The sequence below is a fragment of the Astatotilapia calliptera genome, chromosome 10, assembly GCF_964374335.1.
Source record: "Astatotilapia calliptera chromosome 10, fAstCal68.1, whole genome shotgun sequence".
In the NCBI taxonomy this organism is placed as follows: Eukaryota; Metazoa; Chordata; class Actinopteri; order Cichliformes; family Cichlidae; genus Astatotilapia; species Astatotilapia calliptera.
In genome coordinates, this window is record NC_137431.1 from 21,446,462 (window position 1) to 21,471,676 (window position 25,215).

At 39.8% G+C, this 25,215-nt stretch overlaps 1 long non-coding RNA gene across 1 annotated transcript; it reads left to right on the forward strand.

Moving 5' to 3' along the window:
• Positions 1–1,024: 1,024 nt before the first annotated feature.
• On the forward strand, positions 1,025–23,653 carry LOC145431437 (uncharacterized). Its single transcript, XR_013911742.1, has 3 exons — positions 1,025–1,716; positions 4,634–4,745; positions 23,032–23,653. It is a non-coding gene; the product is annotated as an uncharacterized LOC145431437 (long non-coding RNA).
• The last annotated feature ends 1,562 nt before the right edge of the window (positions 23,654–25,215 follow it).

Sequence of the window (25,215 nt, forward strand, 5' to 3'; positions counted from 1 at the left end):
TGAGCGTGTTGTCAAAAAAAAAAACAGTACAGTCAGTGCTTTCTTTGCTCAATGTGACTGAGCTATTTGGGATTGAGAGTGAAAGGTGTTTTGTGTGTTATATTGTCTTAAATTAAACTTAAGTAATGGGATGTTGCTTGTGAGGAGAATCGCATCTCGACTTTTTCTGTAGTCGTCCTTTTTCATCATCAGAAGCATTGGAACAATAACCTGCAGCTATTGTCACAAGAGTTCAACCCGGGGGGGCTTGCACATTATAGATCACTCAAGCTCCGATCTGACTGCACTGGATGTGATGTTGTTTGCATCTTAGAAACATTTACAGTTTCAGTACAGCCCTGAAAAACCCAAATCCTGGATATGTTGCTGTATTTGGGACTTTGAGGTTTACGATAAGATAAGATACTATAAGATAAGATGAGATAAGATAGACTAAGAGATTAGTCCTCTAGGAAATTCAAATTTCTACAGCAGAAAAATGAATACGGCTGCAATAAAAAGTAACCTATAACCTACAGCAATAAACTTTGCAACTACAGAGAAAAATGCACACTGTACAAAGTAGAAGAAAATAAATATAAGTAAACATAAATAATTATTAATGATTTACACCTATTTCCTCCTTATGTTTATTTTGTGGTTCTGGAATCTACAAAAAAAGTAAAGAAAAGAAAAAGACAGCAAAAATATTGCTGTAGTAAAAAAAAGTGAATCTAAGTTAATTGCTGGGGTGAGAGTACACGGTATGAACCCAAAAACTAGCTAAACGTGACAGGCGGGGGCCATCGGGAATGAAAATTAGTGTCAGAACAGTACCGTGCCGCACAATCAGGGCTCCAGGAAGATTAAGAAAGCTTTAGTGTAATTTTCTCTGACAACAAAATTGCATCTGCGAACAGGTATGGGACACCAAAATATGCTAAATGATCTCTCTCCGGTTCTACATTTTTGGAAGTTATTGTCATTAGGAACCTTTGTTGTGCCGCCGGTACCCCGATTAAAGAGGAGGAGAGGGGAGTGTCTGTATTGCCACAGAAAGTTGATGGGTTTTTAGTCTCTGCGTGGGATGCAGTCCATAGCGCCAAAAAAACCCAAAACAATAATAATAAAAAAAGGTACGCTCAATTAAACCTTTACTGAAAAAAATATACATCTTTATGAAACCTTAAGAGATCCGTAAAGCTAATGGGGGTAATACCTAACTAACATGTGACCTGACTCTCCTGATTTTTGAAAATGATGTTAAATTTTATTGTAACACCTGGGGGAGAAGCCACACAGGTCGTTTTTTATTATTATTAAAGATAAAATAAACTGAGCCACTTTCAGTTCTCAGTGATGCTACAGTATTTGTTTGAGTTTGAGAACTGAAAAAGAGTTTGGACGTGGAAATGGCTAAATGTGAGACTTAAAATTTGGATGCCTATAACCAGTGTTGGGACCAACGCGTTATTAAGTAACGCGTTACAGTAACTACGTTATTATTGTGGTAACGAGCACGGTAACTAGTTATTATGCCAAAATCAGGAACGCGTTACTCGTTACTGGGATTTAGATAGGGTCGTTACTCGTTACTTCGTGTGGTGGCATCGCGGAGTTTCCACAGATTCAGTAACATTAGCAAGTGGTGGAGGCAGCAGGTGGATGAAGGAAAAGGGACGCAGAAGGAAAAGAGACCCGAGGCGGCCGCCGGTCCAAGTGTGAACTGAACTTCAGGTAAGAAGTTATGACCTGCAGTCTCTCTGGGTCAGATATAAACCAAGCTTAGGTGGAGTTTATTTTCGTTATTCTGACTTTTTCCGTACTGCGTGCTAGCTAGCATGACGGAGTTTCTACACAGCTGGGTGGGTGCTATGAAGTTAATGATGTTGAACCTTATTTTGTTCATAAGTTATTAGAGTTGCCAACCGTCCCGTCTGGTATTCAGAGAAAATATTACGCGTTTCTTATTGAGGTGAAAAGGAACAGTTTGTCCCGTAATTCAGCTACAATGAAAAAGGCACAAAGCTGGAGTTATTCTGTGTCTTTACGCTGCACAGCTGCCTCTTCTTCTCTCATTCTCCCCCCTCCCTCTCCCGTTTCTACTTCAATCATGAAACTGACCAATGATCAGCTGATCGGCTCTCTTGTTTGTTTATCGCTCACTTTGCGCCGAAAGAGGAAACCAGCGGATGTCGCGCTAAACAACAGCAGCACGTTTAAGCTTGATCAGCTGTTGTTAGAATTTATTTAATATTAATTTCTAGTATCAGCTGATGTTTGCTGGAGCCACAGCTGTAAAAAAAAAGCTGCTGGTCATGATATGGTTTGGTTATCTGGTGAGAGGGAAACATGAAGATGAAACCAGGAGATGTCCTTACTGGATCATCAGAGCTGAACAGGTGATGGAGAAACAGGTTTACCTTTTAGGTGACATGAATGAGTTGAAGGGAAGTTATGAACTGTTTCTGAGAGACAAATAACACCAGGATCCTTTTTTAGGTAGCTGACAGCTGGTAACTGTGCAGGTGCGGATCTAGCAAAGTGTGGCCAAGGGGGCATGTAGGGCATTAACAGGGAATGGGGGGCACAAAGAAATACTTTTCTTTCTTATTCTCATTTAAAATGTCTAGCTTTTAAAAAATAATTATCTGAATCTTACAACAAACGATTGATAGATTGATGCATATATACCATCAAAACAGTGCACATCACTGTCACAACAGTGTTTGTTTTCATTCAAAGGCTTTATGATTTTTCCTATAATGGTGGGCCAGTTTCTAGTCAAAATGCCCGGGCCAATTTTCTTTCCCAGTCCAGCCCTGTATGCAGCTCATCTGCAGTCTGGTGTTACCTACATCTTCCTATTCAGAAGGCAGAATTTCTGAGTTCTGAGTACAATCAAAAGCACCACGACTGCAGTTTTTGTGTTGGATGTAAAAGGCGCACATGACTCTGTGACGTAGGCTAGAATCATGGCAGCAGTCAATGACGGTCCAGGCGTGGGATTTCTCTCGTGGAAATATGCACATTATCATATCCTTTCTATTGGTAGGTGGCACAGTGCACTTGTGGCAAGTAAGCAAGCTAGAAGACTGGCAAAGTTATGGAAGAAACACATTAACAAGAGAATTCTGAGTAAAACCAAAGTTACTTTCCCTAGTAACTAGTTACTTTGAAAGTAACAAGTAACTTGAAGTAACTAGTAACTAGTAATGTAACTAAGTTACTATTTTAAAGTAACTTACCCAACACTGGCTATAACAGACCAAACTACTCAGTTGTGTGAGTCCACAGAACAACAAAAAGCGCAAACACCCAATCATCTATGTCCAGTATATTTATCCACCAGTGGATTGTCACAGCGGTAGAAATACCTTAAGCATGCTTGGTACCTAAGGAGGAAGAGTGTAAATTTGGGTGGTGTGTTAATGACGTCATTTAGTGTTATAAACATCCACTATGAAGGAAACCTAAAAATAAAAGTAAAAACATAAGTGAATAAAAATCTTCGATCTGGTAGATCTATTGCTGCCCATAATCATCAATGCCCATCAACCAAAGTGTAAAACCGCTGACTTAGGTTCAATCTACCGTGTACGTGAGCTAGGTCAAGGCCATTTACAATCACAAAACCTGTTGTCAAGGGGGGAAAAAAAGAGCGCATCACATTGAAATAGTTAAATCAACATTACTCACATCTTCAGCTTCATAAATTTAAATTAGGGGTTTCAGATTAGGTGCTAATGAACATTTGTTGGGTGAGCCAGGGTGATTTCAACTGCTGAAATCTAGAGTCTGGTCTTCTTTTTGCTGTTTGCTGTGTATGGCGTCACCCTGGGATGAGAACGCTTTTGGTGTCATCGTGCCAAGATCTAAGATGTCGAGAACTCTCAAAGGCACCCAGGAAGAGAAAAAAAAGAAGACTGTGGATACCTAAGAGTATAGTAAGGGATTTCAAAAGAGCTCCATAATACTTCACCATCATTTACTAGTGCTGTAGATTTTAAATGTCCATTTAGACAACTAGAGGAACACCGCATTCAGTATAATAGATAGTTTTAGGCCAAAATATTTTTATCAGAAAATCAGGTAACTTGAAGCAGTTAGCGTCATAGTGTACGCTTCCTGCTGTGTGACACTGACTTTAGATGTATGCAGAATAAACATCCTGTATGGTAAAAAAAACATCATACTAACAAAGATTGACGGGTATGAATGTAATAGGTTGATTCACTGCTTCTAGGACTGGGCAGCTTGCACTCATTGATTCTAATATGAATTCTGCATCATATGCAATTATGCCTGAAAGAGGCTCAAATATTTGTTTATCAATGTACTGTATCTCAAAGAGGCCAGAGATTGCAGTAAGGAGTTGGGTAGTCTAATTCTGGGATTCAAATGAAAAAGAGTGTATTTTAAAAAGATTATAAAAAGCTGAAAATAGACAGTCAGTTAAATCGGGCCTGTCTGCCACCTGATAAAGCCTAAATGAGTTTAATAAAGCATCACATAATGATGTCATTGCTCAAAAAGATTGTGTTTCAAGCTCTTCACACTTCTTTATATGCTTTGGGAGGAGACAGCTCTCCATCCTGTTTCTATGCCTGTCACTGCATCTGTGCTCTTGTCTGACTCCTTCTCCCATGTCCAGAGATGAGAGGGGTGGAAGAATGACTGCAGAGAGATGAGGGAGGTGGGAAGTCAATTGGAGGCCAAGAGAATAGGAGAAGAAAAGGAGGAGGAGGCAAGTGAGAGGAGAGGAGGTAAGGTCACAGATGTCTGAAAAGGAAGCTGTGAACAACATCTCTGAGTCACAGTACAGTCAATAGTAAGAGCAGAGAGAGAGAGAGAAAGAGGTCAGATGATACCAAACACACTGTGGCTAGCTAGGACTTGTAAGCGTGCAGTAGTAACTATCAGACCATTTGCCGTGGCAGGTTGGGAAGTAAGTAAAGGGAACATAAGCTATTATAGATTACATTACGAAAGTCTTGATTTATGCCTTATTTCTTTATATGTTATTTGGGGACAGGGGAAATGTGGGGAATTGGGGACAGCAATTTGTTGACACATGTGCAAACCCACATGGAAATACAGTATGTAAGGCAAAAACAGAGTTTGTACAGTTCTGACAAGCCTGAAAGTCAGTATTTGATAATAAGACCACCTTTAGTCTTTAACGCAGTCTAAGCTCTCTTAGGCAATCTTTCTTTAAGTAGTCTTCATGAACAGTTTTCCAGGCTTCTTCCAGGATATTTCAAAGCACATTTTTGTATGTTGGTTGCCTTTTGTGTCATTGTCAGTTAAGTGATGTCCCACACTGCTTTCAATAAAGCTGAGGTTCAGGCTGTGGGGAGGCCAATCCATGGCTGATAGAGTTCCAGATATCCTTTTATTGCACTGGCAGTGTGAGTCTAAAAAACTAAACTGTTGAAAATCTGATTTTACTTTTCTGCATTCATAATTATAGAGACTCACTGTTGTAGCTCTCTTATGAGCACCTGACAATTTAAACTAAAAATTTCTAATTTGGACACCTGACTCTGTGCGATCTGTTGCTACTGATTTTCAGTCCAGTTCTTGTGTAATTTGGCACACCATCATCATTTCTTACTGTTTGGCTCCTTTAAGAATGGCTTCTTGAGAGCCAGCCTTCCACTGAGACCATTTCTGTTGAGGCTTCAGTGAACAATAGGTGGATCATCTCAAGGGCCAGATGCATCTTTCAGTCACATGTCGGATCATTGCTGGATTCCCCCCCCCTCCTCCTATTTTTAAGAGACACGACTTCTTACATACTGCCTGCTGCTTCTTCTTTTGTCCTCAACTTGTCCAGATTCTTCAGATCTTTTAAGGACACACTCACACAGTGGTGAGACATGTTATGTTTTCAACTAACAGTTCTTTTTGGTGCAAGAATACAATTTTATGTTTGCCAAACTGTGTTAACTTTGAAATCTTTTATACATTCTTAGGTTGCATAGGTCTGTCAGAGCTTCCTCCTGTTTAAAGGGAGTTTTTCCTTCCCACTTTCACCACATGCTTGCGCATAAGGGGAAATGGTGACAAAAAAACAACACAGTTGTCCTTGAGTCTGACAAAGAGTCATACACCAAGCAGTAGGTATGCCATCGCCTTGATGTGCTCCTTTGTTGTGGCGTTTGTGTTGCATACAAATTACATCATGGGACTTTTGGCCACGTTGCTAGATCAACTGCGTGCACGTTAGGTTGTACTTGACTGAAATGGAAAAAGTCCGAAACCGAATAGAGTTGAGCCACGTGGCATGGAAAAGGACTCTAATTGTTGGGGGTTTTCTTTGTATTATTGTAGGATCTTTACCTTACAATATAAAGGACCTTAGGGTGGCAGTTGCTGTAATCTGGCACAGTACAAACAAAATAAAATAAAACTGAACTCAACTGAATTCATCTAAAGAAATGGGGAACAATGTGTTTTAACAAAGTTTTTAAAGATACAATGTAAAATGGTTTCTTTGCTAACTTTTCTGTTATGTGTAGGCATAACACTGGTTCATATCTTAAATTAGATGTTTGAATCTTTTATAGATCAGCGTTAAGTGGCTTAACCTCTGAAAATAGTCAGCTACAAGGACTGGACTGAAAAACAGTGAAAAATCAGCCAATGGCCAAAGAAAAACTGTGAAAGACCTTCAGAAAGCCTGGAGAATTATTGCTCAAGATCACTTAAAAAAAAGAAAGCCTGGGTCCTTGGAAGAACAAACAAATTAGGAACTTTGCCTCGTGACATTTGCAGAGTACTGTATTTTGGATAAATAGACAAGTATTTGTTTCTATTTATTTAAACCTGATGATCTGTTTCTTCTTAAACTGAGACATAGCAGCACAATACTGATGTTATCAGCTTTTATGGTGGTAAAACAAACTTGCTAACAAAAAGTGGTTTGTTTGCACAGAAAGTGGGAGTGAAAGTATATTTGCATTTATTTTCTGCTTTTGTGTCAACGTGGCCAATATATTGTGTTAAGCATTTCCATTTTGTTGTCCATCGACTCTTAACAGGAAATATTTGGCTCTTTAGCTGCTAATTGCTCCACTGTGTTCATTGGTATCTGTTAACTGGTGCTGAGCAAGAGCATTTCACTAAGAACAGCTGGCTGCTCCATCTGGAAGTAACACTGAGAGCAAGGAAAGTAAAGAAAAATAATAGCCAGCTGTAAAATTAAAACACAATTTGTATCCTGTTTATATATGAATATTTTATTTGATACAGATATTTGGGTTGTATTCATATTTGATTTCCACCCCTTTGAATGTTTCTTGTTTTTAAAATTATATTATGCACCATGGATCATAAAACCACCAAATTATCTTTACTCCTAAAAGACTCTTTATTCCAGGATTTTATTACCATTGTACCAAGAGCATCTCTTTCAGCAAAGACAGATTTTAGCAGGTTGTGATTCATATAAAAAGGAGGTCATTAAAGAATAAATTGAGTTTATTAACCCTCAGTATAATTGTTGTTTTCAGTTTGTATATTTGACATTGAATTAACATGTTTGGTTTTCAAATAGACCTCGAATCAGAGCCGCACCCTTTCTGAATAAATAACCTACTTTTGCCACGCTGGACTGGTAGCTTTTCCGTTTGTTCCACTGCCAGCATCAAAGTGCCATGATCCCGGACCAAACTTGGAATTACTAATCACAAATGTGTAATTACACAGTTACTAATGCCAGAGTGTAACATCGAGAAATAGAATCAAAGTACTTTAACAGGTGCTGTGCAGACACCAGGTTCAGAATCAATCAGCGTGCTGGATGTGTGGATGTAGTTTCAGCCTTTGTGTTGGTGCCTGTGTGTTTGTGCCTTTGTTGTTTCCCTCAGCTGCTCTGTGGTGTCCTAATGGGGTAGGAATAACAACAGGAGATCATAAACAGCAGCTGTGCTCGGTCAGGCCACACACTGCACTCTACCAGCAAGCTGAACTGGTCTTATGAAACCCGCTCGAAGGTGACGGAGTGCAGCACGGAAAGAAGCAGAACACGATCAAAGCCATCAAAGTGTGTTTTCTGCACCTATAGTCTTTTATTCAACTTCAGGCAGCAAGTTCTTGGTTTCTCTTGTCCCTGGGTTGGTAGATCAGTCACTATTGTAAAAAATAAATTACATTAATTGGTGCAAAAAGTAAAAAAATAATCATCCTCCCTCTAGGATGCATGCTAAAGACTTGCCACAACAAGATAGACATTTTTGGTTAATGCTTATGGCTTACGGCTAAGAGGAAGCCATAAGCACTGTAAAAAGCAGTCAGTGTAGTAAAAATGGGAGCTACAGCTCCACATTTGTACGGCTCTGACAACCAGTCATGTCGCAGTTTAAATTCATGACTGTCCAGACATGATCTCTGACCTTTTGATTATAAAATGTCACCATTTTATCATTTTTCTTCTTGAAATTAGTGTCACAGTGATCTTAAGCTCTGCCCATCAAGTTCTACTTGGTTCAGTGTTCAGTCCAAGTTAAGCCAGCTAAGTAATGTAATTCTCTTCAGAGGATCCTGACACATTGGATTCAGAACAATGGGATGGATGTGATTATAGGGACCTTGACCTTTAGCCACCAAACTCTGAACAGTTAATGCCAGAGTCCAAGTGTCTGTGCAGACTGGCAAGCCAAAAACATAACGCCTCTGGCTGCGGCTGTCTCCGCCATAGAGGCCCAATTATAGCTGGGCCCCTGACATATTTTAGCAGAAACACAATGAATGAAAGCAACATTTAGGGTTATTTATATAGACTGGGTGGAACCAGTGTGCTGTCCTAACAGCAGAAACAGTGATAGAGGTGAAGATAAGATAAATAAGGAGGATGAGGGTCTGCAAGATTTAATGGGAAAGAGGGGGGAAAAAGAAAGACTCTGCTGATAAGATGAGATTAACTGTCCAAACCAGGCTGTCGTCATCAACACAGATCTGGACACATAGAATTAGCGGTTGTTGCTAGGACGACAGTAACCAGAGATACCAGCGCTGGTGTTCAATCACATGGTGAGGTCATTCGTCGCCCTCGGGAATCAAATCACCCATTATGGCCGGCCCTCTGTGCCCATTTATACATCAAACTGTGCAAAATAAATGGCCCACAGGTTTTCTGTGGATTATAATGAAGAGCCTCAGACTCACATCCATGTGACTGTTATGACCCAGATCGTAATTTTGTATTGTCTGTTGTATGTGATCCCCACCGCCTGGGTGTGGTGCTGTTAAATTTGCTCTGTGTTTTCAGTTACATAAGCTCTAGGTGGCAGGTTGCCATTGGCTGGAGACTGGAAGCATCAACTTTGAACTGAGACCTGGCTAGACCACCTTGGCTTTCCCTACTTCCTGTGTGTTGTGTTCGGTACAGCTGTGTGGACAAGTGTTCTTGGCTCTGAAAAAGTTAAATAAGTGTGTATATAATGTAAATATTGGAAATATATTTTTAAAAAAGCAGTCCTGGTGCTGTAGGTGTCGTCTTTTTAACAACCTTTTCTTCTTTTTAAATTGGGGAGGCAGCTAAGACACTTGAATTTTTTTTAAAAATGTATTTATTAATTTTTTTATAGGGGGTTATATAGTGATATAATAATGGATTTGCTTTTCAAGGCACCCAAAGCGCTTTACAATGCCACTATTCATTCACTCTCACATTCACACACTGGTGGAGGCAAGCTACGGTTGTAGCCACAGCTGCCCTGGGGCAGACTGACAGAAGCGAGGCTGCCATATCGCGCCATCGGCCCCTCTGGCCAACACCAGTAGGCGGTAGGGTAAAGTGTCTTGCCCAAGGACACAACGACCAGGACAGAGAGCCCGGGGATCAAACCGGCGACCTTCCGGTTACAGATACGCTTCCCAACCCCCTGAGCCATGGTCGCCCCTGTTGTTTTGGCCGTGGCAACCCTTTCAACAATCCGTTATCTGTATTCACTTATCCTAATCACTTAAAGCTGGTCATCAGCGTGCCACGTTAACCCAGGGTTTCACTTGTTCACACGAAGAGGGTTGTGTTTAAAGCAACTGAGCAATTACAAAAATGGGTGAGATTACCGATAACATAGCGGCTCACTTTAAAAATGAAGATAAACTTAGAAAAATATAAAGCGGTTAAAAACATAGTACAGACAGATAGTAACACAGCTGCTGCAGATAAAGCAGTGGAGTGAGCATGTATGAGAGTAAAAGTGCTGTACAGTGGTTTAGTGTTAAAAAAGGTCAGTAAGACTGGGAAAAAGCTGCTATATTAATAAAGGTTAGCGTATCTGAAGGCAGGAAGGAAAGTCGGATACAGTCTGTGTAAGTTAACAGATTTATCAATATCACAGCTCCGTCATTAAGACGCTGGACAATATCATTGATTATAAATTTAATGAAATTAATGCTTAAATGACAGTTCAGCTGCGGCCTCGTTTGTGCACTCTGGTATTACCTAAGCCGGGTGTAAAAGTTATGTTAATTTACCATCTATTATAACTAGTCTACATAGTACATTATGACAACTACCAACTCAATTAAACTACTAACTTCATCACTGAAAACTGGACATTGTGATGGTCTGTCCACATGAGACTCCACTGCGCTCATTCATTACGTACTGAAATATTGTATAAGCCCACAGTGTTGTGTGACAAGTCACCCTCTGTCATGCTGTTATTAACACAAATGCCAGCACAGTCACCTTGACTCTTATAACAGCTTATGGCTGGTCCCATGCAGGAGAACTGGTTCAATAAGCATTTTATTTTTGCTGGACTGTACAAGGAAGTCTCTCCAAAGTCATTACAAAAGCATTTCTTTCCACTTGGAAGCCATGTTGGTAAAAATTGCAGTCAGTTGGGTGGCTCCTCCACTCCAAGTATCCTTGGGCATGATGCTGAAGCCTGAGTTCTCCCTATATATTCATTAGATTGTGTGTGTGGATGTTAGATAAAAGCACTAAGGCATAGAAAAAAGTGAATGGGTGAATGAGGCTCATAGCAGAAAACATCGTGAGTGCTCAAATGGACTACGAGTTATTTTGACTAGCATGTCTAAATGAATAAGGAGAGAGAAAAGATATAACCTTTATTGTGCACGCCTAGAGTCTACCGTGATATCTGATTAAAATAAAAATAATAAAAAGTTTGTTGATTTGACTCTAAAGAAAGGTTTTAGAGGCTTATTTCTCTGCAGCTTACTTCTACTTTGCTTGCACAAAAGTCACACACAGTTATGGCTTCATTGATGGCACAACAGAAAGAGCCAATCACAATCACCCAAGAAAAATGTAAATTACACTTAGGTTTATCCTTATTATGTTAAAGAATAGATATGTCTGCCACCACATTGCTGAAACATGAACCTACAAGGTGCACATGTGTCACTGCAACAGCACCATTAGCATATTAATCCCGGTTTGGCTGTGATAGAGCCAATGATTGATTGTCTGGGGTGTGCAGTAGGACAGCCACTGTCTTTGCCATTAAATAGTTCTCATATAGATTTAAATTCTTTAGTCTTTGAGTGCTGTGTCTCTCTTAGTTAATGGATCAGGTTTCTAAGAGACTGTACTTTCTTGCAGAATAACATAGACTGTACTGAAATTGGTTACAATTATGGGCAGGTCATCAGCTGACTGTGCAATACATGCCTGTTCTCAGTGTAGCCTATATAGTTACGCCCATCAAAATTAAAGTTATGTATTTACTGTATACAATTATTTAGAGGAAACTACAAACAATCTAGTATAACAGGAAACATCTCGTGTGATGTTAGATCATACATTTGGTTATCCATAAGGACCATAAAATGGTATGGAATGGGTTAAAAATGGTTGAGCTGCTGCAAAGAAGAATTAGAAACCTAAAGAATAATGCCAGCAGGGAAGGTGTTGTTTCAGCTCACAGGGAAATGAAAGTGGGGGTTTATAACACCCCGCTGGTGTAAAGGAAAGCAGATTAAAATCAGCAGAGGATGATGGTGATAAAGAAGCGTGCCAGGGTGCACAGCAGTGTCCCAGATATCAGCGCAGGGTTAAGTGTAGGTGTTGTTTCTCAAAGCAAGATGTATGTTATAGAACCAGGTTAATGAACAAAGCTGTGTATGGCTCAGGGTCAGAAATATTACCTTAGATGTTCATGAAAGAACTGTGACATTAACTGTATTAATAGGGGGAAAAACATTATAAACATAAGTGCTAAAAATGTATCCATATTTAAAGTTGCTTTGGAGTCTGTATTAATGCATTTGAGCTGAGAATGGCATCAAACTCTGAACAAAGCTAGGCTACTTGTTTCATGTTTATCATTCATGACAAACTCTAGCTTCTTAATTAAACCATCAACAAGTTAAAACATTGTTTCTACTAATGTGGTGAGCGTGATAATGACAAATGAAGAAGGCAAGTCGACCGATGTACCTAAATATACTATTATATACCCCTCTATAAAGACTGTAAGATGGGCATTTTTTAACACATCCAGATGGATGGCTGCTTTGACTGCTAACACAGGCATCTGTGCTGCTTCACCTCAGCTAACTGGAGTCAGTGAACTGGACCTCTCAGTTATGTTTGTAGTGTTTGTGGATTTTTGGAGCATTTTCAATGTAATTTCTGACAGTCTGCTGTGTGGTACTGCAGAAGCAGTCTAAGAAGCTCATGCTTCAGTTACATAGCATTATTACATAGCATTAATTAGCAAATACCTGTGTCTGCACATCGTTTAGCTAATAATGAACTATTTCTGTATTTCTGCTCCATAATCATGCAAATTCAGTGACTTCATGCTCTGAAAAGCTAACATGGTAGCAGCCAAAATGCTAATGTTGAAGCTTCAAAATAAAGAGTCAAAAACCAGTGGGTGTATAGACAGGCTATGATTAAAACAGTAACCTTTATTACTGAGAAATGCCAATCTAGGAGGGGCATTTCTATGTCCCAGGTAATTAGGAGCACTTAAATATAGTGCCCTTCAACCAATATGACCCCGGTAGACTTATAACCTTTAGCAGTCAAACAAAAACAATAGATGCTTGGAAAAAGTAGTGTTTATGGCAGAGCTGTAATATTGGATCGCATTAGAAGTGGCCAGTGAGTGTGCATTGCCTTTTTACTACCTTCACTTTGTGCTGTTGTCTTATCATTTCCAGCATCTCCTCTCCTGTCCTCTCCACCCATTACCAGATGTGACCTATCACATGTCCCATCTGTCTAATGCACCTCATATCTCCAACAGTGCCATCTCCTCAACAAAGTCCAGGCTTTCTCTTCTCTCTCTCGGGCTGCACACATGCATGCAGTGACAACATTTGGTACTGATTACCTCTTCGCTATCTGCTGTATCTTGGCTCTGTTACAGTTAGCTTCTTTCGGGCTATACACAACATCTGCCTCTGTCACCACACGTCTGTTCGCCACTATGATGCTGTACATCATCATCGTTGCACTTTAGAAAACAAAACTGATGCTGTGATCAGAGACGTGAAGATTAGTGGACGGCAGCTGGATGCAGCGTAGGTCACACAGTGCAGTGCAGTTGGCTTCTATATTTATGAGTTTTTCTACCTAGATGGTGCTTTTGCTGTGAAGCTGACTGCATTATTTATTTATATGCTAAACTCAACCCCAGATTAGGACTGACCTACTTATCTTTTCGGATAGCAAAGCTTGCTGTTTTCCCCACAGTATCTTTCATCAGGCAGGCAAATTTCAGCATCTCTTCCTTCCACCCCTCTGCCTCCTTTCCCGACTGCCTTCTCATCCCTCTATTTTCCCTCTTCTTGTCCTCTCCTAGATATACAGCCTGTCACAGTCACTTCTGTTGCTATGACGAGTCTGTTGGTGCGAAAGCAGAGTATTGTGCTTTCCAGACTACCACAAAAGATAGAAAGATGAAGGCTGGGAAAATAGTGGTGATGATGGTGACGAGCAGGAGGAGAAACACAAAAGCAAAATGGGGCGAGGCGAGTTGGAGACAGCAGGAGGTGAAAGAAACAACAGGAGGAGGCAAAAAAATGTTAAAAAGAAACAAGGTGGAGATGAGGTGCAAATGTGTGGAAGAGGTGTGAAATACGTTTCTGATTGTAAAGGTTAAAGATGAAGTTCTAGTCGATCTGTTTGTAAAATCAGAGTGAGGCGTCAGAATAACTGCTGTCTCCTTACTGACAAGGTGCTAATGAGCAAAGCATCAAACCTCACTCCTGAAAATGTGCCACCATCTGTGCAAATGACGCTAATGCTGATAAACAGTTACACTATCCCTGCGTCAACTGAACAATCAAACAATTTTTCACCGGACAAAGCGAAAGCAAACCCAATGTGAGAAAAAAAAATCTCTGAATGACCGCTTGAGACTTGCTCCAAAAGTGAGTCAATCCCAACAGATTTGTGCAACAGACATACTCGGGGAAAACAGTAGCTGGAGACTACGACACAACCAAAATTATTGTGACCCAAATGCAGTGCGGTGCCTTTAATGGTTACTTCAGGGACCAGTTGCAGTCAGTTGCCATCTTCAAAGTGACTTTGGTGCATCAAGATGGTGACCATTGAATAAAATCAATTAAATGCAACCTGTTTCTAATAATACAACAACTAACTGCGATGAACTGATTGAGGATGATACATTTGTGGCTGTCCACAAACACAAGAGTTCACATTAAACAGAAAACCTTGTTTTTGAATAGGAATATAACTAGAATACAACCAGTTGGCAACCAGTCGAGTCAAGTCTGAGTCCCCTGTTGTAATGAAATGTGTCACACATATGTAACACACATATGTCACACTTATGTGTTACTGAGTTTAACATTTTAGCAAACTCTGCATTAATGAATTACACAGCAGTTATTTGCAAACAGTCTGAGATTGGTTGCAGTCAGTCCAAGTCAGACCCCAGTTGCTTGGAGACAGGTTGCTAGGATTGAAAATAGTTGGTGACCAGCTGGTAAATCCGACTTGCAGAGCAACTACTGATATTTGCTAGTCACAAGGATGTTAGCATCCAATTTTTATTCTAGTGTGACTGAACCATTGTTTTGTGTTTTGAAGGCAATTATGTGCCAAATAATATGGCCTGTTATGCAGGTAACTGTACTCCAAGTCTGCCATGAAGTCTGTGGTTCAGTTCTGATGAATGAAATACTAGTATGTGGTTTGTATGTTACTTCACACTAATTAGGAAGAATCCGTATTCATCTCAGAAAAACCCCTTACAATCACACTTTTAGGTTGTCATGGTAATCCTGTTGTCTTATATACTACCTGTCGTTTGCAGTAAAAGCAAGCAGAGTGAAAGAAATCTTGATATAATTCGCTAAATCGCCTGATATATGATGTCATCATGTTATCTAGCAATCAAATACCAACAGGCTAAAATGTCCCATCTGATACAAGCATTGTTTCATTTTAATTTCACAACAGTAACTTTTCATTTATATCCTCAGAAGATCACACTGCAAATACAACCTGTTCTGCCCCACTCACATCAAAAACACATAAAATATAATCAATTAGGCAATTAGCAAATTAAATGTCCATCTTTTATACACAGCCTTTAAGTTTGCTAACACAGTGTATAGAGCATATACAGTGCACACTCCACAAGCATTATATTCCAGGGAGAAGATGAGGAATAGGATAAAAGCAATCGTTTCAACGTTCATCTGAGAAAAACCCCACAATCTTAGTGGGGTGTGTTAATCAGCAGTGTGAGTGTAAATAACCATAGTCAGGGAAAGACAGGAGCTGCCTGACGTCACCATCAACTGCTGCACTGTAGTTTAAATGTAAGACTTTTTTGTAAAGTCAGATGTTCTGAAACCTTGCTTGTGCCTGTTAGTCAGTGCTAACGTTGATGCTGCAGTTCTGTGTCAGAAACTAAATGGCTTCTCTGTTAGAAATGACAATGCAGTTTCTCTCTTACAGGAATTAAAGAGCTTCCTAGAAAATGACGTTGCATGTGCACAGTCACGCTTCTGCTGTCTGCATGCTCTTCTATCCTTTGTTTCTGCCTTCAGGTGTGTGTGTTTGTTCTGCATGCATGTGTGTGTGTAGAGTCTAGAGTTGTTAGGATATCTGAGACATTTCTGTCAGGTGCTTTTGTTGGAGAACAAAAAGAAGCTTCCTTTGTGGCCTTATAAGATGACCACACATGTAAAATGCACACAATCACATCCACACAAGCCCACACAGCCCATACAGACATAGAACACACACAGCAATTGTTATAAATTGGAGTGGAACGGCAAGGTCGCGTTTTTGTGTGTGTGCTGTGACACCGTCCCCAGAAGATGATAAAATGAAGGGGCAAGGCGATAAAAGGAGAGGAAGGGAGATCTTTCTTCTTAAATGATTATTTCTCCTTGACCCCAATTAGAAGAGCATGATCACGTGATTATTATTTTTTCTGTGCAAAAAGAAAAGATCCATTCTGCTCTGAGCATGGCTGAGGAGAGGACTGGGGAAAAAAAGATTTCACACCGGTGCAATAATAGCAAGATTCTTCAAGTGTCCTTCTGCATGACACTTGTGTGTGATGAATGTTGGTCTTTTTCTGGCAGCAAATCTCAACTGAATTGGTAATGTAAAAATGTAAATATAAGGGTCAAAATCAGGTTATTGACACTACCAGTGTCATTTATGTATATATAAAAAGATTCCCTCTTAAAGACAGAGATTCAACTCACGTAATAAATGGTTAATGGTTCTGCTGGGCTGGAGGGTTCTTCCAGTTAAAAGGGAGTGACTCTTTACAACAAATTTAATACAGCTGTTGCCAGTCTTTCTAGATACTATCATGTTCTTGGTGGGTAAATGTGACTTAGTGGAAGAAGAGAAATCTAACTACAAAACAACACATCTCTGTCTATCTCTCATGGTGCTAACCTTTCTCCCTACATGCATACAGATAAACCACTGCCTTTTAACCTTTGTTTCACTTCTTGCTTCTTACAGCTCACACACATCTGCTTCTGAATGTGTATGCAAAAAAACTTTCTTGCTATTTCTAGTTTCATGTGGTCTTTTCACTACATTTTAGTTACTTACCAACAGCAGAGGTGTGATAACAGATAGCTATCTGCACATCTGTCAGTTCCATTAATAGAAGCATATTGTTAATGACAATAAAAAGACTGATGGTGAATTTTAAGCTAAGTTCAGTATAGTGTGACACATTTACTGCTATTTGTTATAGAGCAGCAGTAGCTGCAGCCCAGTAAACAATGTTAGATGATTCAAGAGTCACAATTAAACAAGACTAGAGTGTAAAGTCATGCTAGCAGCAGGGAGCTACAAGTATGCTTTGAGGACATTTGAGCTAAAGCACAATATTAGCATGCAAAGCTAACACACTGGTGGTAATACTTAGATTTGATGTCTTATTGGGCTGCAAATTTAATTGACTTTACAGGAAGTGAATGCCTGTAGCATTTTTGCAAATACAATTATTGAGATGCTTTCTTCTAAAGTAAAATGACTTTTAAAGAAGAAAAGCTGAGGTTAGTGGGGTATAAGCCAACATTTGGCTCAAGAGAGAAAAGCTCATTCCGCAAAATCACTATTATAGAAGCTGATTGTAATATCAGGCTGGATACCAGACTCACACTGATGCTTAGGAAACTTGTGCTTTAGCTTGAGCCCGAATAACCTTTAAACCAACCTGTTTCTTTATATTTTTGTCACACCCAATAGAAATTTTGAGAAATTGTTGAGCTTCTTAAAAAAGTGGCGTTATTTATCTTTTCAAAGGAGCAGGTGGGTAAAAGAACTTCAGTTTTTCCTTTGTAGTGCTAAGATTTATTTTATTTATTTCTTTGCTGTGGAAGAGAGGTGTAAAAGATACAAATGCAAACTAAAAGCTACATTTTATATTTTTATTGACCCAAATATTATGGTGCTTTTAATGCGCCCTGTCTGCAAGTAAATAGAGGAAACTGTTTTGATCCAAATATAACAGGTGTGCTCTGTCCACTGGCCCACCGCACTATAAAATACCTACCCGATAGAGCACCTTTAAATGTGGTCCAGATATATGAGTCTGAATGATTTTACTTTCTCCCCGAATCTTCCTCTGGGCTCTGCTGGAAAGAACTTTTCCAGGATACCCATACAAATATCTGAAAGCCTCAGCTATGTTTTGTGCTAGACTGATGTTAGCATGCTAAATGTTTAGCTAACATAGTGGTCTGTTTTCACTGTTAGCACGCTAGAACACTTCAGCTAGTATTTAGCTCTGAAATAATGGCTTGCCTAATTAAAGCATACCTAGCATGGCCATGCTCTTGCAGGTTTTATGACCAGTGTTGATGTTGGATTGTAAATGAAAACTAACTAAATAAAAAAACATCAACTTTACAATTACACATATTTTCTGCATTTACACCACAGAATTAAGAGCTCCGAATGAATATCCTTTTAATATGAGCCTGGTCACTGTGTTTCTTCCTCGCTCTGAATCTGTGCCTGCATGTGCGTGTGTGCGCGCGTGTTCGTTGCGATGGTTAAATGGGTGCCCACAACTTGGCAGAGCTCTGTTTAGACCTCGCTATGCATCTCAATGACTGCAGGGACACTGCAGAATGAGTCAAGCACTGTCAACACTGGAGAGAGCATTTAGTCTCTTCACCGGCTCTGGGTTTGAGTTTCTCAAGGCTAAGGCGTGTATGTGTGTTGAAATGTGCGTGTATGGGTGGAGGCGTAACAGAAAGAAATATTTTGCAAACCATCTTTCTGAATCATCTCATATGAAAGATGGCCTTTCAATCTGCAAGCGTTAGAAACTTCTGCCTCTCTGCAAACAACGTCACCGTGTTACTGTGACCTCTGTTAGTCTGTGCCACTTTTGTTTTGGTAACCTGTGTGCCCGGTGTCATTAGGAGTAAATTACCTGTCTGCAAAAAAATTGCATGGCGACTCATATGGATTATTATAGGTGGAGGTGTAACAATATGCTATAAAAGCCTCTTTGTGCTACTCAGAAGCATTTATAACTTTAAACCATTCAGTCATGTCATATCAATGCTTGGAATTCAAGCAGCTAGTAAGTAAAGTACCAGTGTTTAAACCATTAAAGGCCTCAATGCAGTATTTCTTTTTTTAGTTTAAAGCTTCACATTGTAAATTTGTGAAAATTTACCACCCTTATCAGTGGGGCTTGTGGAAACAGATTTACAGGTGTGGACAGAGGTTTGCATACACTCATCAGGGACATGAATATCTTGGTAATTTTTTTTTTTTTTTTTTTTTTTTAGGATTTCTTTGACCCGACTTTTAAACATAAACCACAAACTGTCAATAGGGTTGAGATCGGGGCTTTGGGAAAGCCATTTCAGAAGTTTAATGCTTAATTCATTCAGAAAAAAAGTTTGTATGTGTGTTTTTGTGATTATTATCCTTTTGGAACACCTAACTGTGTCCAACCTTCAACTATCTAACTGTTAATTTGAGATGACCTTGAAGAAGGTGGTAGTCGTCCTTATTCATTATTTCATCCCATTTGTGCAATGTACAAATATCACAAGTAGCCCTAGAGCACAGGTGTCAAACTCCAGGCCACGAGGGCCGGTATCCTGCTGGTTTTAGATGTGTCCTTGATCCAAAACAGCTGATTTAAATGGCTAAATTACCTCCTCAACATGTCTTGAAGTTCTCCAGAAGCCTGGTAATGAACTAATCATATGATTCAGGTGTGTTGACCCAGGGTGTTAACTACAACCTGCAGGACACCGGCCCTCGAGCATGATGCTACTGTCACCATGCTTGACAGCTATTATAGTGTTCTTACTGTAGGTTTCAAAGCCTCACATTTACTCATGAAAACATTCCTCAAAGAACAGTTTAAAGCAATTATTAAAAGCCCAAAGATACCATGAAGAGTGGATGCAAACGTCTGATGACACCTGCACACGAATTAAAACTATTTTTACATTTTTTTTGTTCAAAAGAAGTAACACGTAGTTAATACGGTATGAGCATGCTATAGGCAGTTTTCTGACGTGCAAAGTTCCTGATGGTAAGGCTATTTAAAGTCTTCCTGCAGTTTGTAAACACAACATATCTCATCTGGATTGCAGCTTTTTGTACCAAAATATATTGTGGCACAAGTAACACCCTTTCCCCGAGGTTTCTCTCGCTCTGTTGCAGTCCGACTTTAAGCTCCATTAGGCATTGCTCCAGCAGTACTGACCTCAGAGGCAGTTTTCCTCCACTGAGGCACATTTCATCAAAATCCTGTGAAATGTTCAGCATTTCTACACTGAAACATACATCATCATTACCATGGTTTTATGTCCATCTATTATCGTACACCAGTGCTATACAGGTCTAAGAAGTGGTGTTCCAATAACCATTAAGGTGGCTATTCATGCCATCTGGTGCAACCTCATGGTTTGTTTGCTCAAACCTGCACCTGTATTTCAGATAAACTTTGACTCAAGATGTTGTTATTCTTATTTTAACCTAGAGAAAGTTTTTGAAGTTCAGAGTTAAAAGTCATTATAAAAGAGTTATAATGGATCTTGTTTGCAGCTCAGGATGACCTGTCAACTTTCTACAAAAAAGAAGGAAAAAAGTATTTTTGCAACACAGCTGAAGGCTCCTTCAAGTTCCTGTTCCTCAACTGACAAACTGTGACTGTAGAGTCCCAACAAAGGTTAAGAAAAGTGAAGTGCTTCACCTCTTTGTGTCAGAAAATAGTTTAAAGTACTGCTGCCAGCCTCTCAGTGGCTTCTATTTTCATCGGGTGTCTGATGACTATCCAGAGTGCAAATGAAACGCAGAAATTCTGAGTTTATTTACTGCCATTGAAGTTCTTCATTATGTAAAGCACTTCAAATGGTCTTTGTGGTTTTTCAAATGTGCTTCACAAGTAAACTTGCTATGCCTGTTGGTAAAGCTAGCAATTTTAAATCCTGCTGGCTTGGCTAGACTGACCACTTGTCTTTACCCTGCTTCTTGAAAGATATTTGATCTCATCAAGCCAATTCATAGCCTGGGAAAAGACACAGCTGTGACTCATTTGTGCAAAAAGGCATAATATAGACAAACGTACAATTTAATCCAGCAAACAAAACCGTAAACTTAAACCACGGCAAGCTGCTCTTTTTTTTTCTGAGAAAAGTGAGCAAAACACTAAGTCACAATACAAGCGGTGAGCTTGACTCAGTTGAATTCACAATAGAGGTGAAGACAAGCTGACTACTGCCTGGTTGTCATCGACGTGGCCGTGGTTGACTTGGCAACCAAATCTCAGTGGGATTGTTGGAGAGAAACAGACCAATGGTTATTAAGATCTTTTTAACTGTTGCACGTATTTGTCTGCATGTCAGCGCTGATGATGTTTCTGCGTGTTTACGTGGGCGTCTATGTGTGTTTCTCATAGAAAAAATATTGTTTCCGAGCAGCAGAATTGGTGCATAGCAATGTAAATAAAACCTGCATTTAGGTCAGAAGGTAAAAGTAGAATTCAGTGACGAAGTGACGCCCAGGGTCTTCTGAGTTTTTCTGCGGAAAAGCGTCTTTTTCTGCACATTGTCGTCATCATTCAGTGGGCGCGAAACTCTGCTTGTTGTTTTACTGAAAGCTTGAAGGACACTGCAACATGACAGCAGTGCAGCTGTCCATATTAGTTCCCGTGCCTCCTCCTCTGCCACCTCCACCTCTCCTCCTCCTTCTTTTCCTTGCCTGGCTGCTTATCATACACGTTTCTCTTTTCCCATCCTCCTCAACACTGTCATCCTCCTCCTCCTCCTCTCACTTTTTTCTCTCTCTCTCTTGACTCATCATCCTTGTCCTCCCTTCCTCTAACGTCCTTCTCCGCTTATTTGAGATACAGGACCCCAGGGACTAGAGGCTGCAGTAAAACAAGTCTGATGGATTCAATATGTCCTGATGGAAGTCCTTGACCAAAATCTTAACAATATAGAGGAAACCTGGCATGAACCTGAAGTCTAGTGGAGCATATAGGATCGTTTCTGTCAGTGTTGAAGGGGAGAGTTTCTCTACGATTCACACTACTGCAAAATGCATTTAAACTCACAGTTCAGCAAAATAAAAGAATTCTAAGCTTGCAACAAGGTTAGGTACTGTATCTGTATGCACATGTGGGGGTGGTATGGGTGGACCTCTGTGATGTCACGGAGTGAGCGTCCGTGAGGAGGCTGTGTCAGTGAGGTTGTAAATGTTTGATGGGGTTTGATCTAACCATCTGTCCACTACTGCTGGCAAAGAGAACGAGAACTACAGAGAAACCGGGTTAAAATAAGCACACATAGAGAATGGAATAGCATTAGCATGCTAAGCAAGATTACTAACATAGACCACTCATCTTTCAATGCACAATTCCTATACATTTGATCTAAATTTCATTTGACAGGCATCACGATTAAGGGTGTTTGATGGCAGGCCTGTAATGTTTGAATGGTATAAATGAATCTATATACAGTTCGATGAATTTGTTTTGCTGTACACCACAACAAAGGATTGTAAACCAAACAATCAGTTTCAGCTTTAATTCAAGGTATTTTTTTTAGAAGCTCACAATTAAATAGACAAGCTAACAAAACTTAAAATAAAAGGATCAGTCAATGATTGCTTGAGGTCTAGAGCCCATGGACAGCATCAAAGGCTGCATTTCTTTCTGTGAGCCACTCTGCTAGACACCTTCAGTTACTGCTTGTTTGTGGGCCTCTGTACCTTCAGGTTTTGTCTTCAGTAACTGGAAGCACGCTTTATTGAAATGAAATCGAGGGACTGACTTTGGTTTTGAAGAATTTTCCATTTCTTTGCTTTGGGAAACTCTTGGGCTGCTTTTTGCAGTATGTTTCAGATCTTTATCCATTTACACTGTGAAGCGCTGTCCGATCAGTTTTGCATCTGACTAAATTTGAGCGAGAGTATAGCTCTGGAAATTTCAGAATTTATCCTATTACTTCTGTCACATAGTCACATCATTAATAAGCATTCTGTAACATTAAGTTAATTGGTGGTTTTAAATTGCCCACAGGTGTGAACGTGAGTGTAACTGGTTGTCTGTTTCTCTGTTTTAGCCCTGCAACAAGGTGGCAACCTGTCCAGGGTGTACCCTCACGTCCTATGGTAGCTGGGATCGGCTCCAGCACACCCGCGACCCTGAATTTGATAAGAGGAGGAAAACATGGGCATTTCCTGTCTCATTTAAGTTTGCAACAGCTTACAGGATCAGCTCTCAGGATGATGCTGGACTCTTTTCAAAATGTTATTGGAATGTCTTTGCTGCAACGATGGAGCTGCATTATGAAGGTCCACTATCTGCAGAAGAAGGAATCAGACACCTCTTACAAATATATCAAATTTAACTTCACAGCATACGCACTAAAATACACAACATTTCTATTGCAAACGGATGACCATACACTTGTAAATTAGCAATAAGATATTTCCCATCATTCTAGGAAATCCTGTAAAAACCTTAACAGGTCACCTGAGAAACATGAAGTTTTTACAATCTTCAGTCATTAACTGGAGACAACCCAGTAATGTCTGAGGTCTAATTCTGGGCAGGAATCTTTGTTATAATTTTTGCACACAAAAGATTCATTTTGTGTTTGTTTATTTGCACATGACTCTTATTTTGCTTCTATGACCATTTAATGAATAAATGACATGAATAAAAGAGGAAAGTGAAACCTACCGGTGGTGTTTGAGTGTATTTACTTTTACTGTTCGCGTGTGTAAAGCACTTAATTGTTTTTGAATGGAACTGTGCAAATAGATTTTATTGCTGTAAAGATGAAGAAAGAGACTTTGACATTTACTCTCCATTTATCCGTTTGATCTGCTTTAAAATGCCCTTCAGAGGGCAGAATTAAACCTGATTAATGAATCTGCTGGTTCGCTGTGGAATTTTGTGTGAGGAAAGCATGTGATGATTAATGTATGTTTACACAGAGTGCATGCTGCATCTTAATGAGTGTGTTTGTTGAATGTATGATACAGATATGCATCAGTACACACAAAATGCTTTGTGTGCATGCATGCAGGGACAACCCGTTGCACCCCACCCAGAAGTCACGTTGCTGTGTGCCTCCATGACCCCATAGACTGATGAGTAGTGCGATCATGTGTGTTTTAACTACCAGTGGGTTAGATTGTGTCAATAAACACAACACATCCTGGGGGTAAGCTGAAGGGTTTGGAGCTGGGGGGAAGCTTTCAATAGCTTTACTAAAGGGCCCTGTCTTGTACTTTTTCTTACTCCAAAGGTCATCAAGATTTTCTCATTGATAATAATGCTAACACAGCTCATAAAACAAACATCAACCAGCCGTATCAAAAAGGATTAATTAGATCCTGTAAACTCCTGTGACCTTGTGTGGATCTGTGACCTTCATTTTACAGTAGCCTTCCCTCAGATCATTTAGAAAACTACTCAGTCTTCTGAGATCAGCATTTTAATAGCACATTAAAAAAAATCTTAGGGCATATCATGTTATATAACTTTGCCCTTGTATCGTCCAGCTAGCTAAATACATACAGGCTTGACCCTTATAATGGACTAAACCAGAAAGCTATTAACGTCTTTTATTTCAGCTAGGGCTCCTAGTTCAAAATGTTCTTGTACCAAGTTTGAGAGACACCTGAGTTGAACGGGAATGAGGCTTCAGCACGTTACGACTTAGGGAGTTAACCCCAGTTAGTTTTTGGCTGGCAGAGCTACAAGGTGTAAGGGGACTGCGGCAGGGACAGAAACATCTGGAGGAGTAATTAGGATAGAACAATCTGGCTGTCAGAATATAAATCTTCGACGAGGAGGAATCACTTATTCCTTCCAAAGCTCGCAACTCCCACTGATTCTCGATATTAGAAAAGCATGCCAAACGAACCTGATAATACCCATCACACTGAATTTTCTCAGCAGGGTTGCAACAACCACAACATGTATTTGTGAATTTACACAATCAGTGCTTTAAACAGGGGATTTTACAAATAGGGGTATATCAAAAGCTTAAACTGATATACAGATAAATTCTGTCATGAATTAAAGGGACAGCTTTATTTAATGAAGAAAAAAAAATACCCACATCTATAAGAAAGGAAGAAGATATTTTATGTCTACCTAGACCTAGACTTATTTATCAGTTAGCCAATGTGGAATTTAAAAATGTGTCATAAAAATAGTTCACTGGCAAACTGGTCCTGACTCTGTTATGTTGTCAGCGATGTCTACATCATATGCGGCCGAGTGGGCTTCA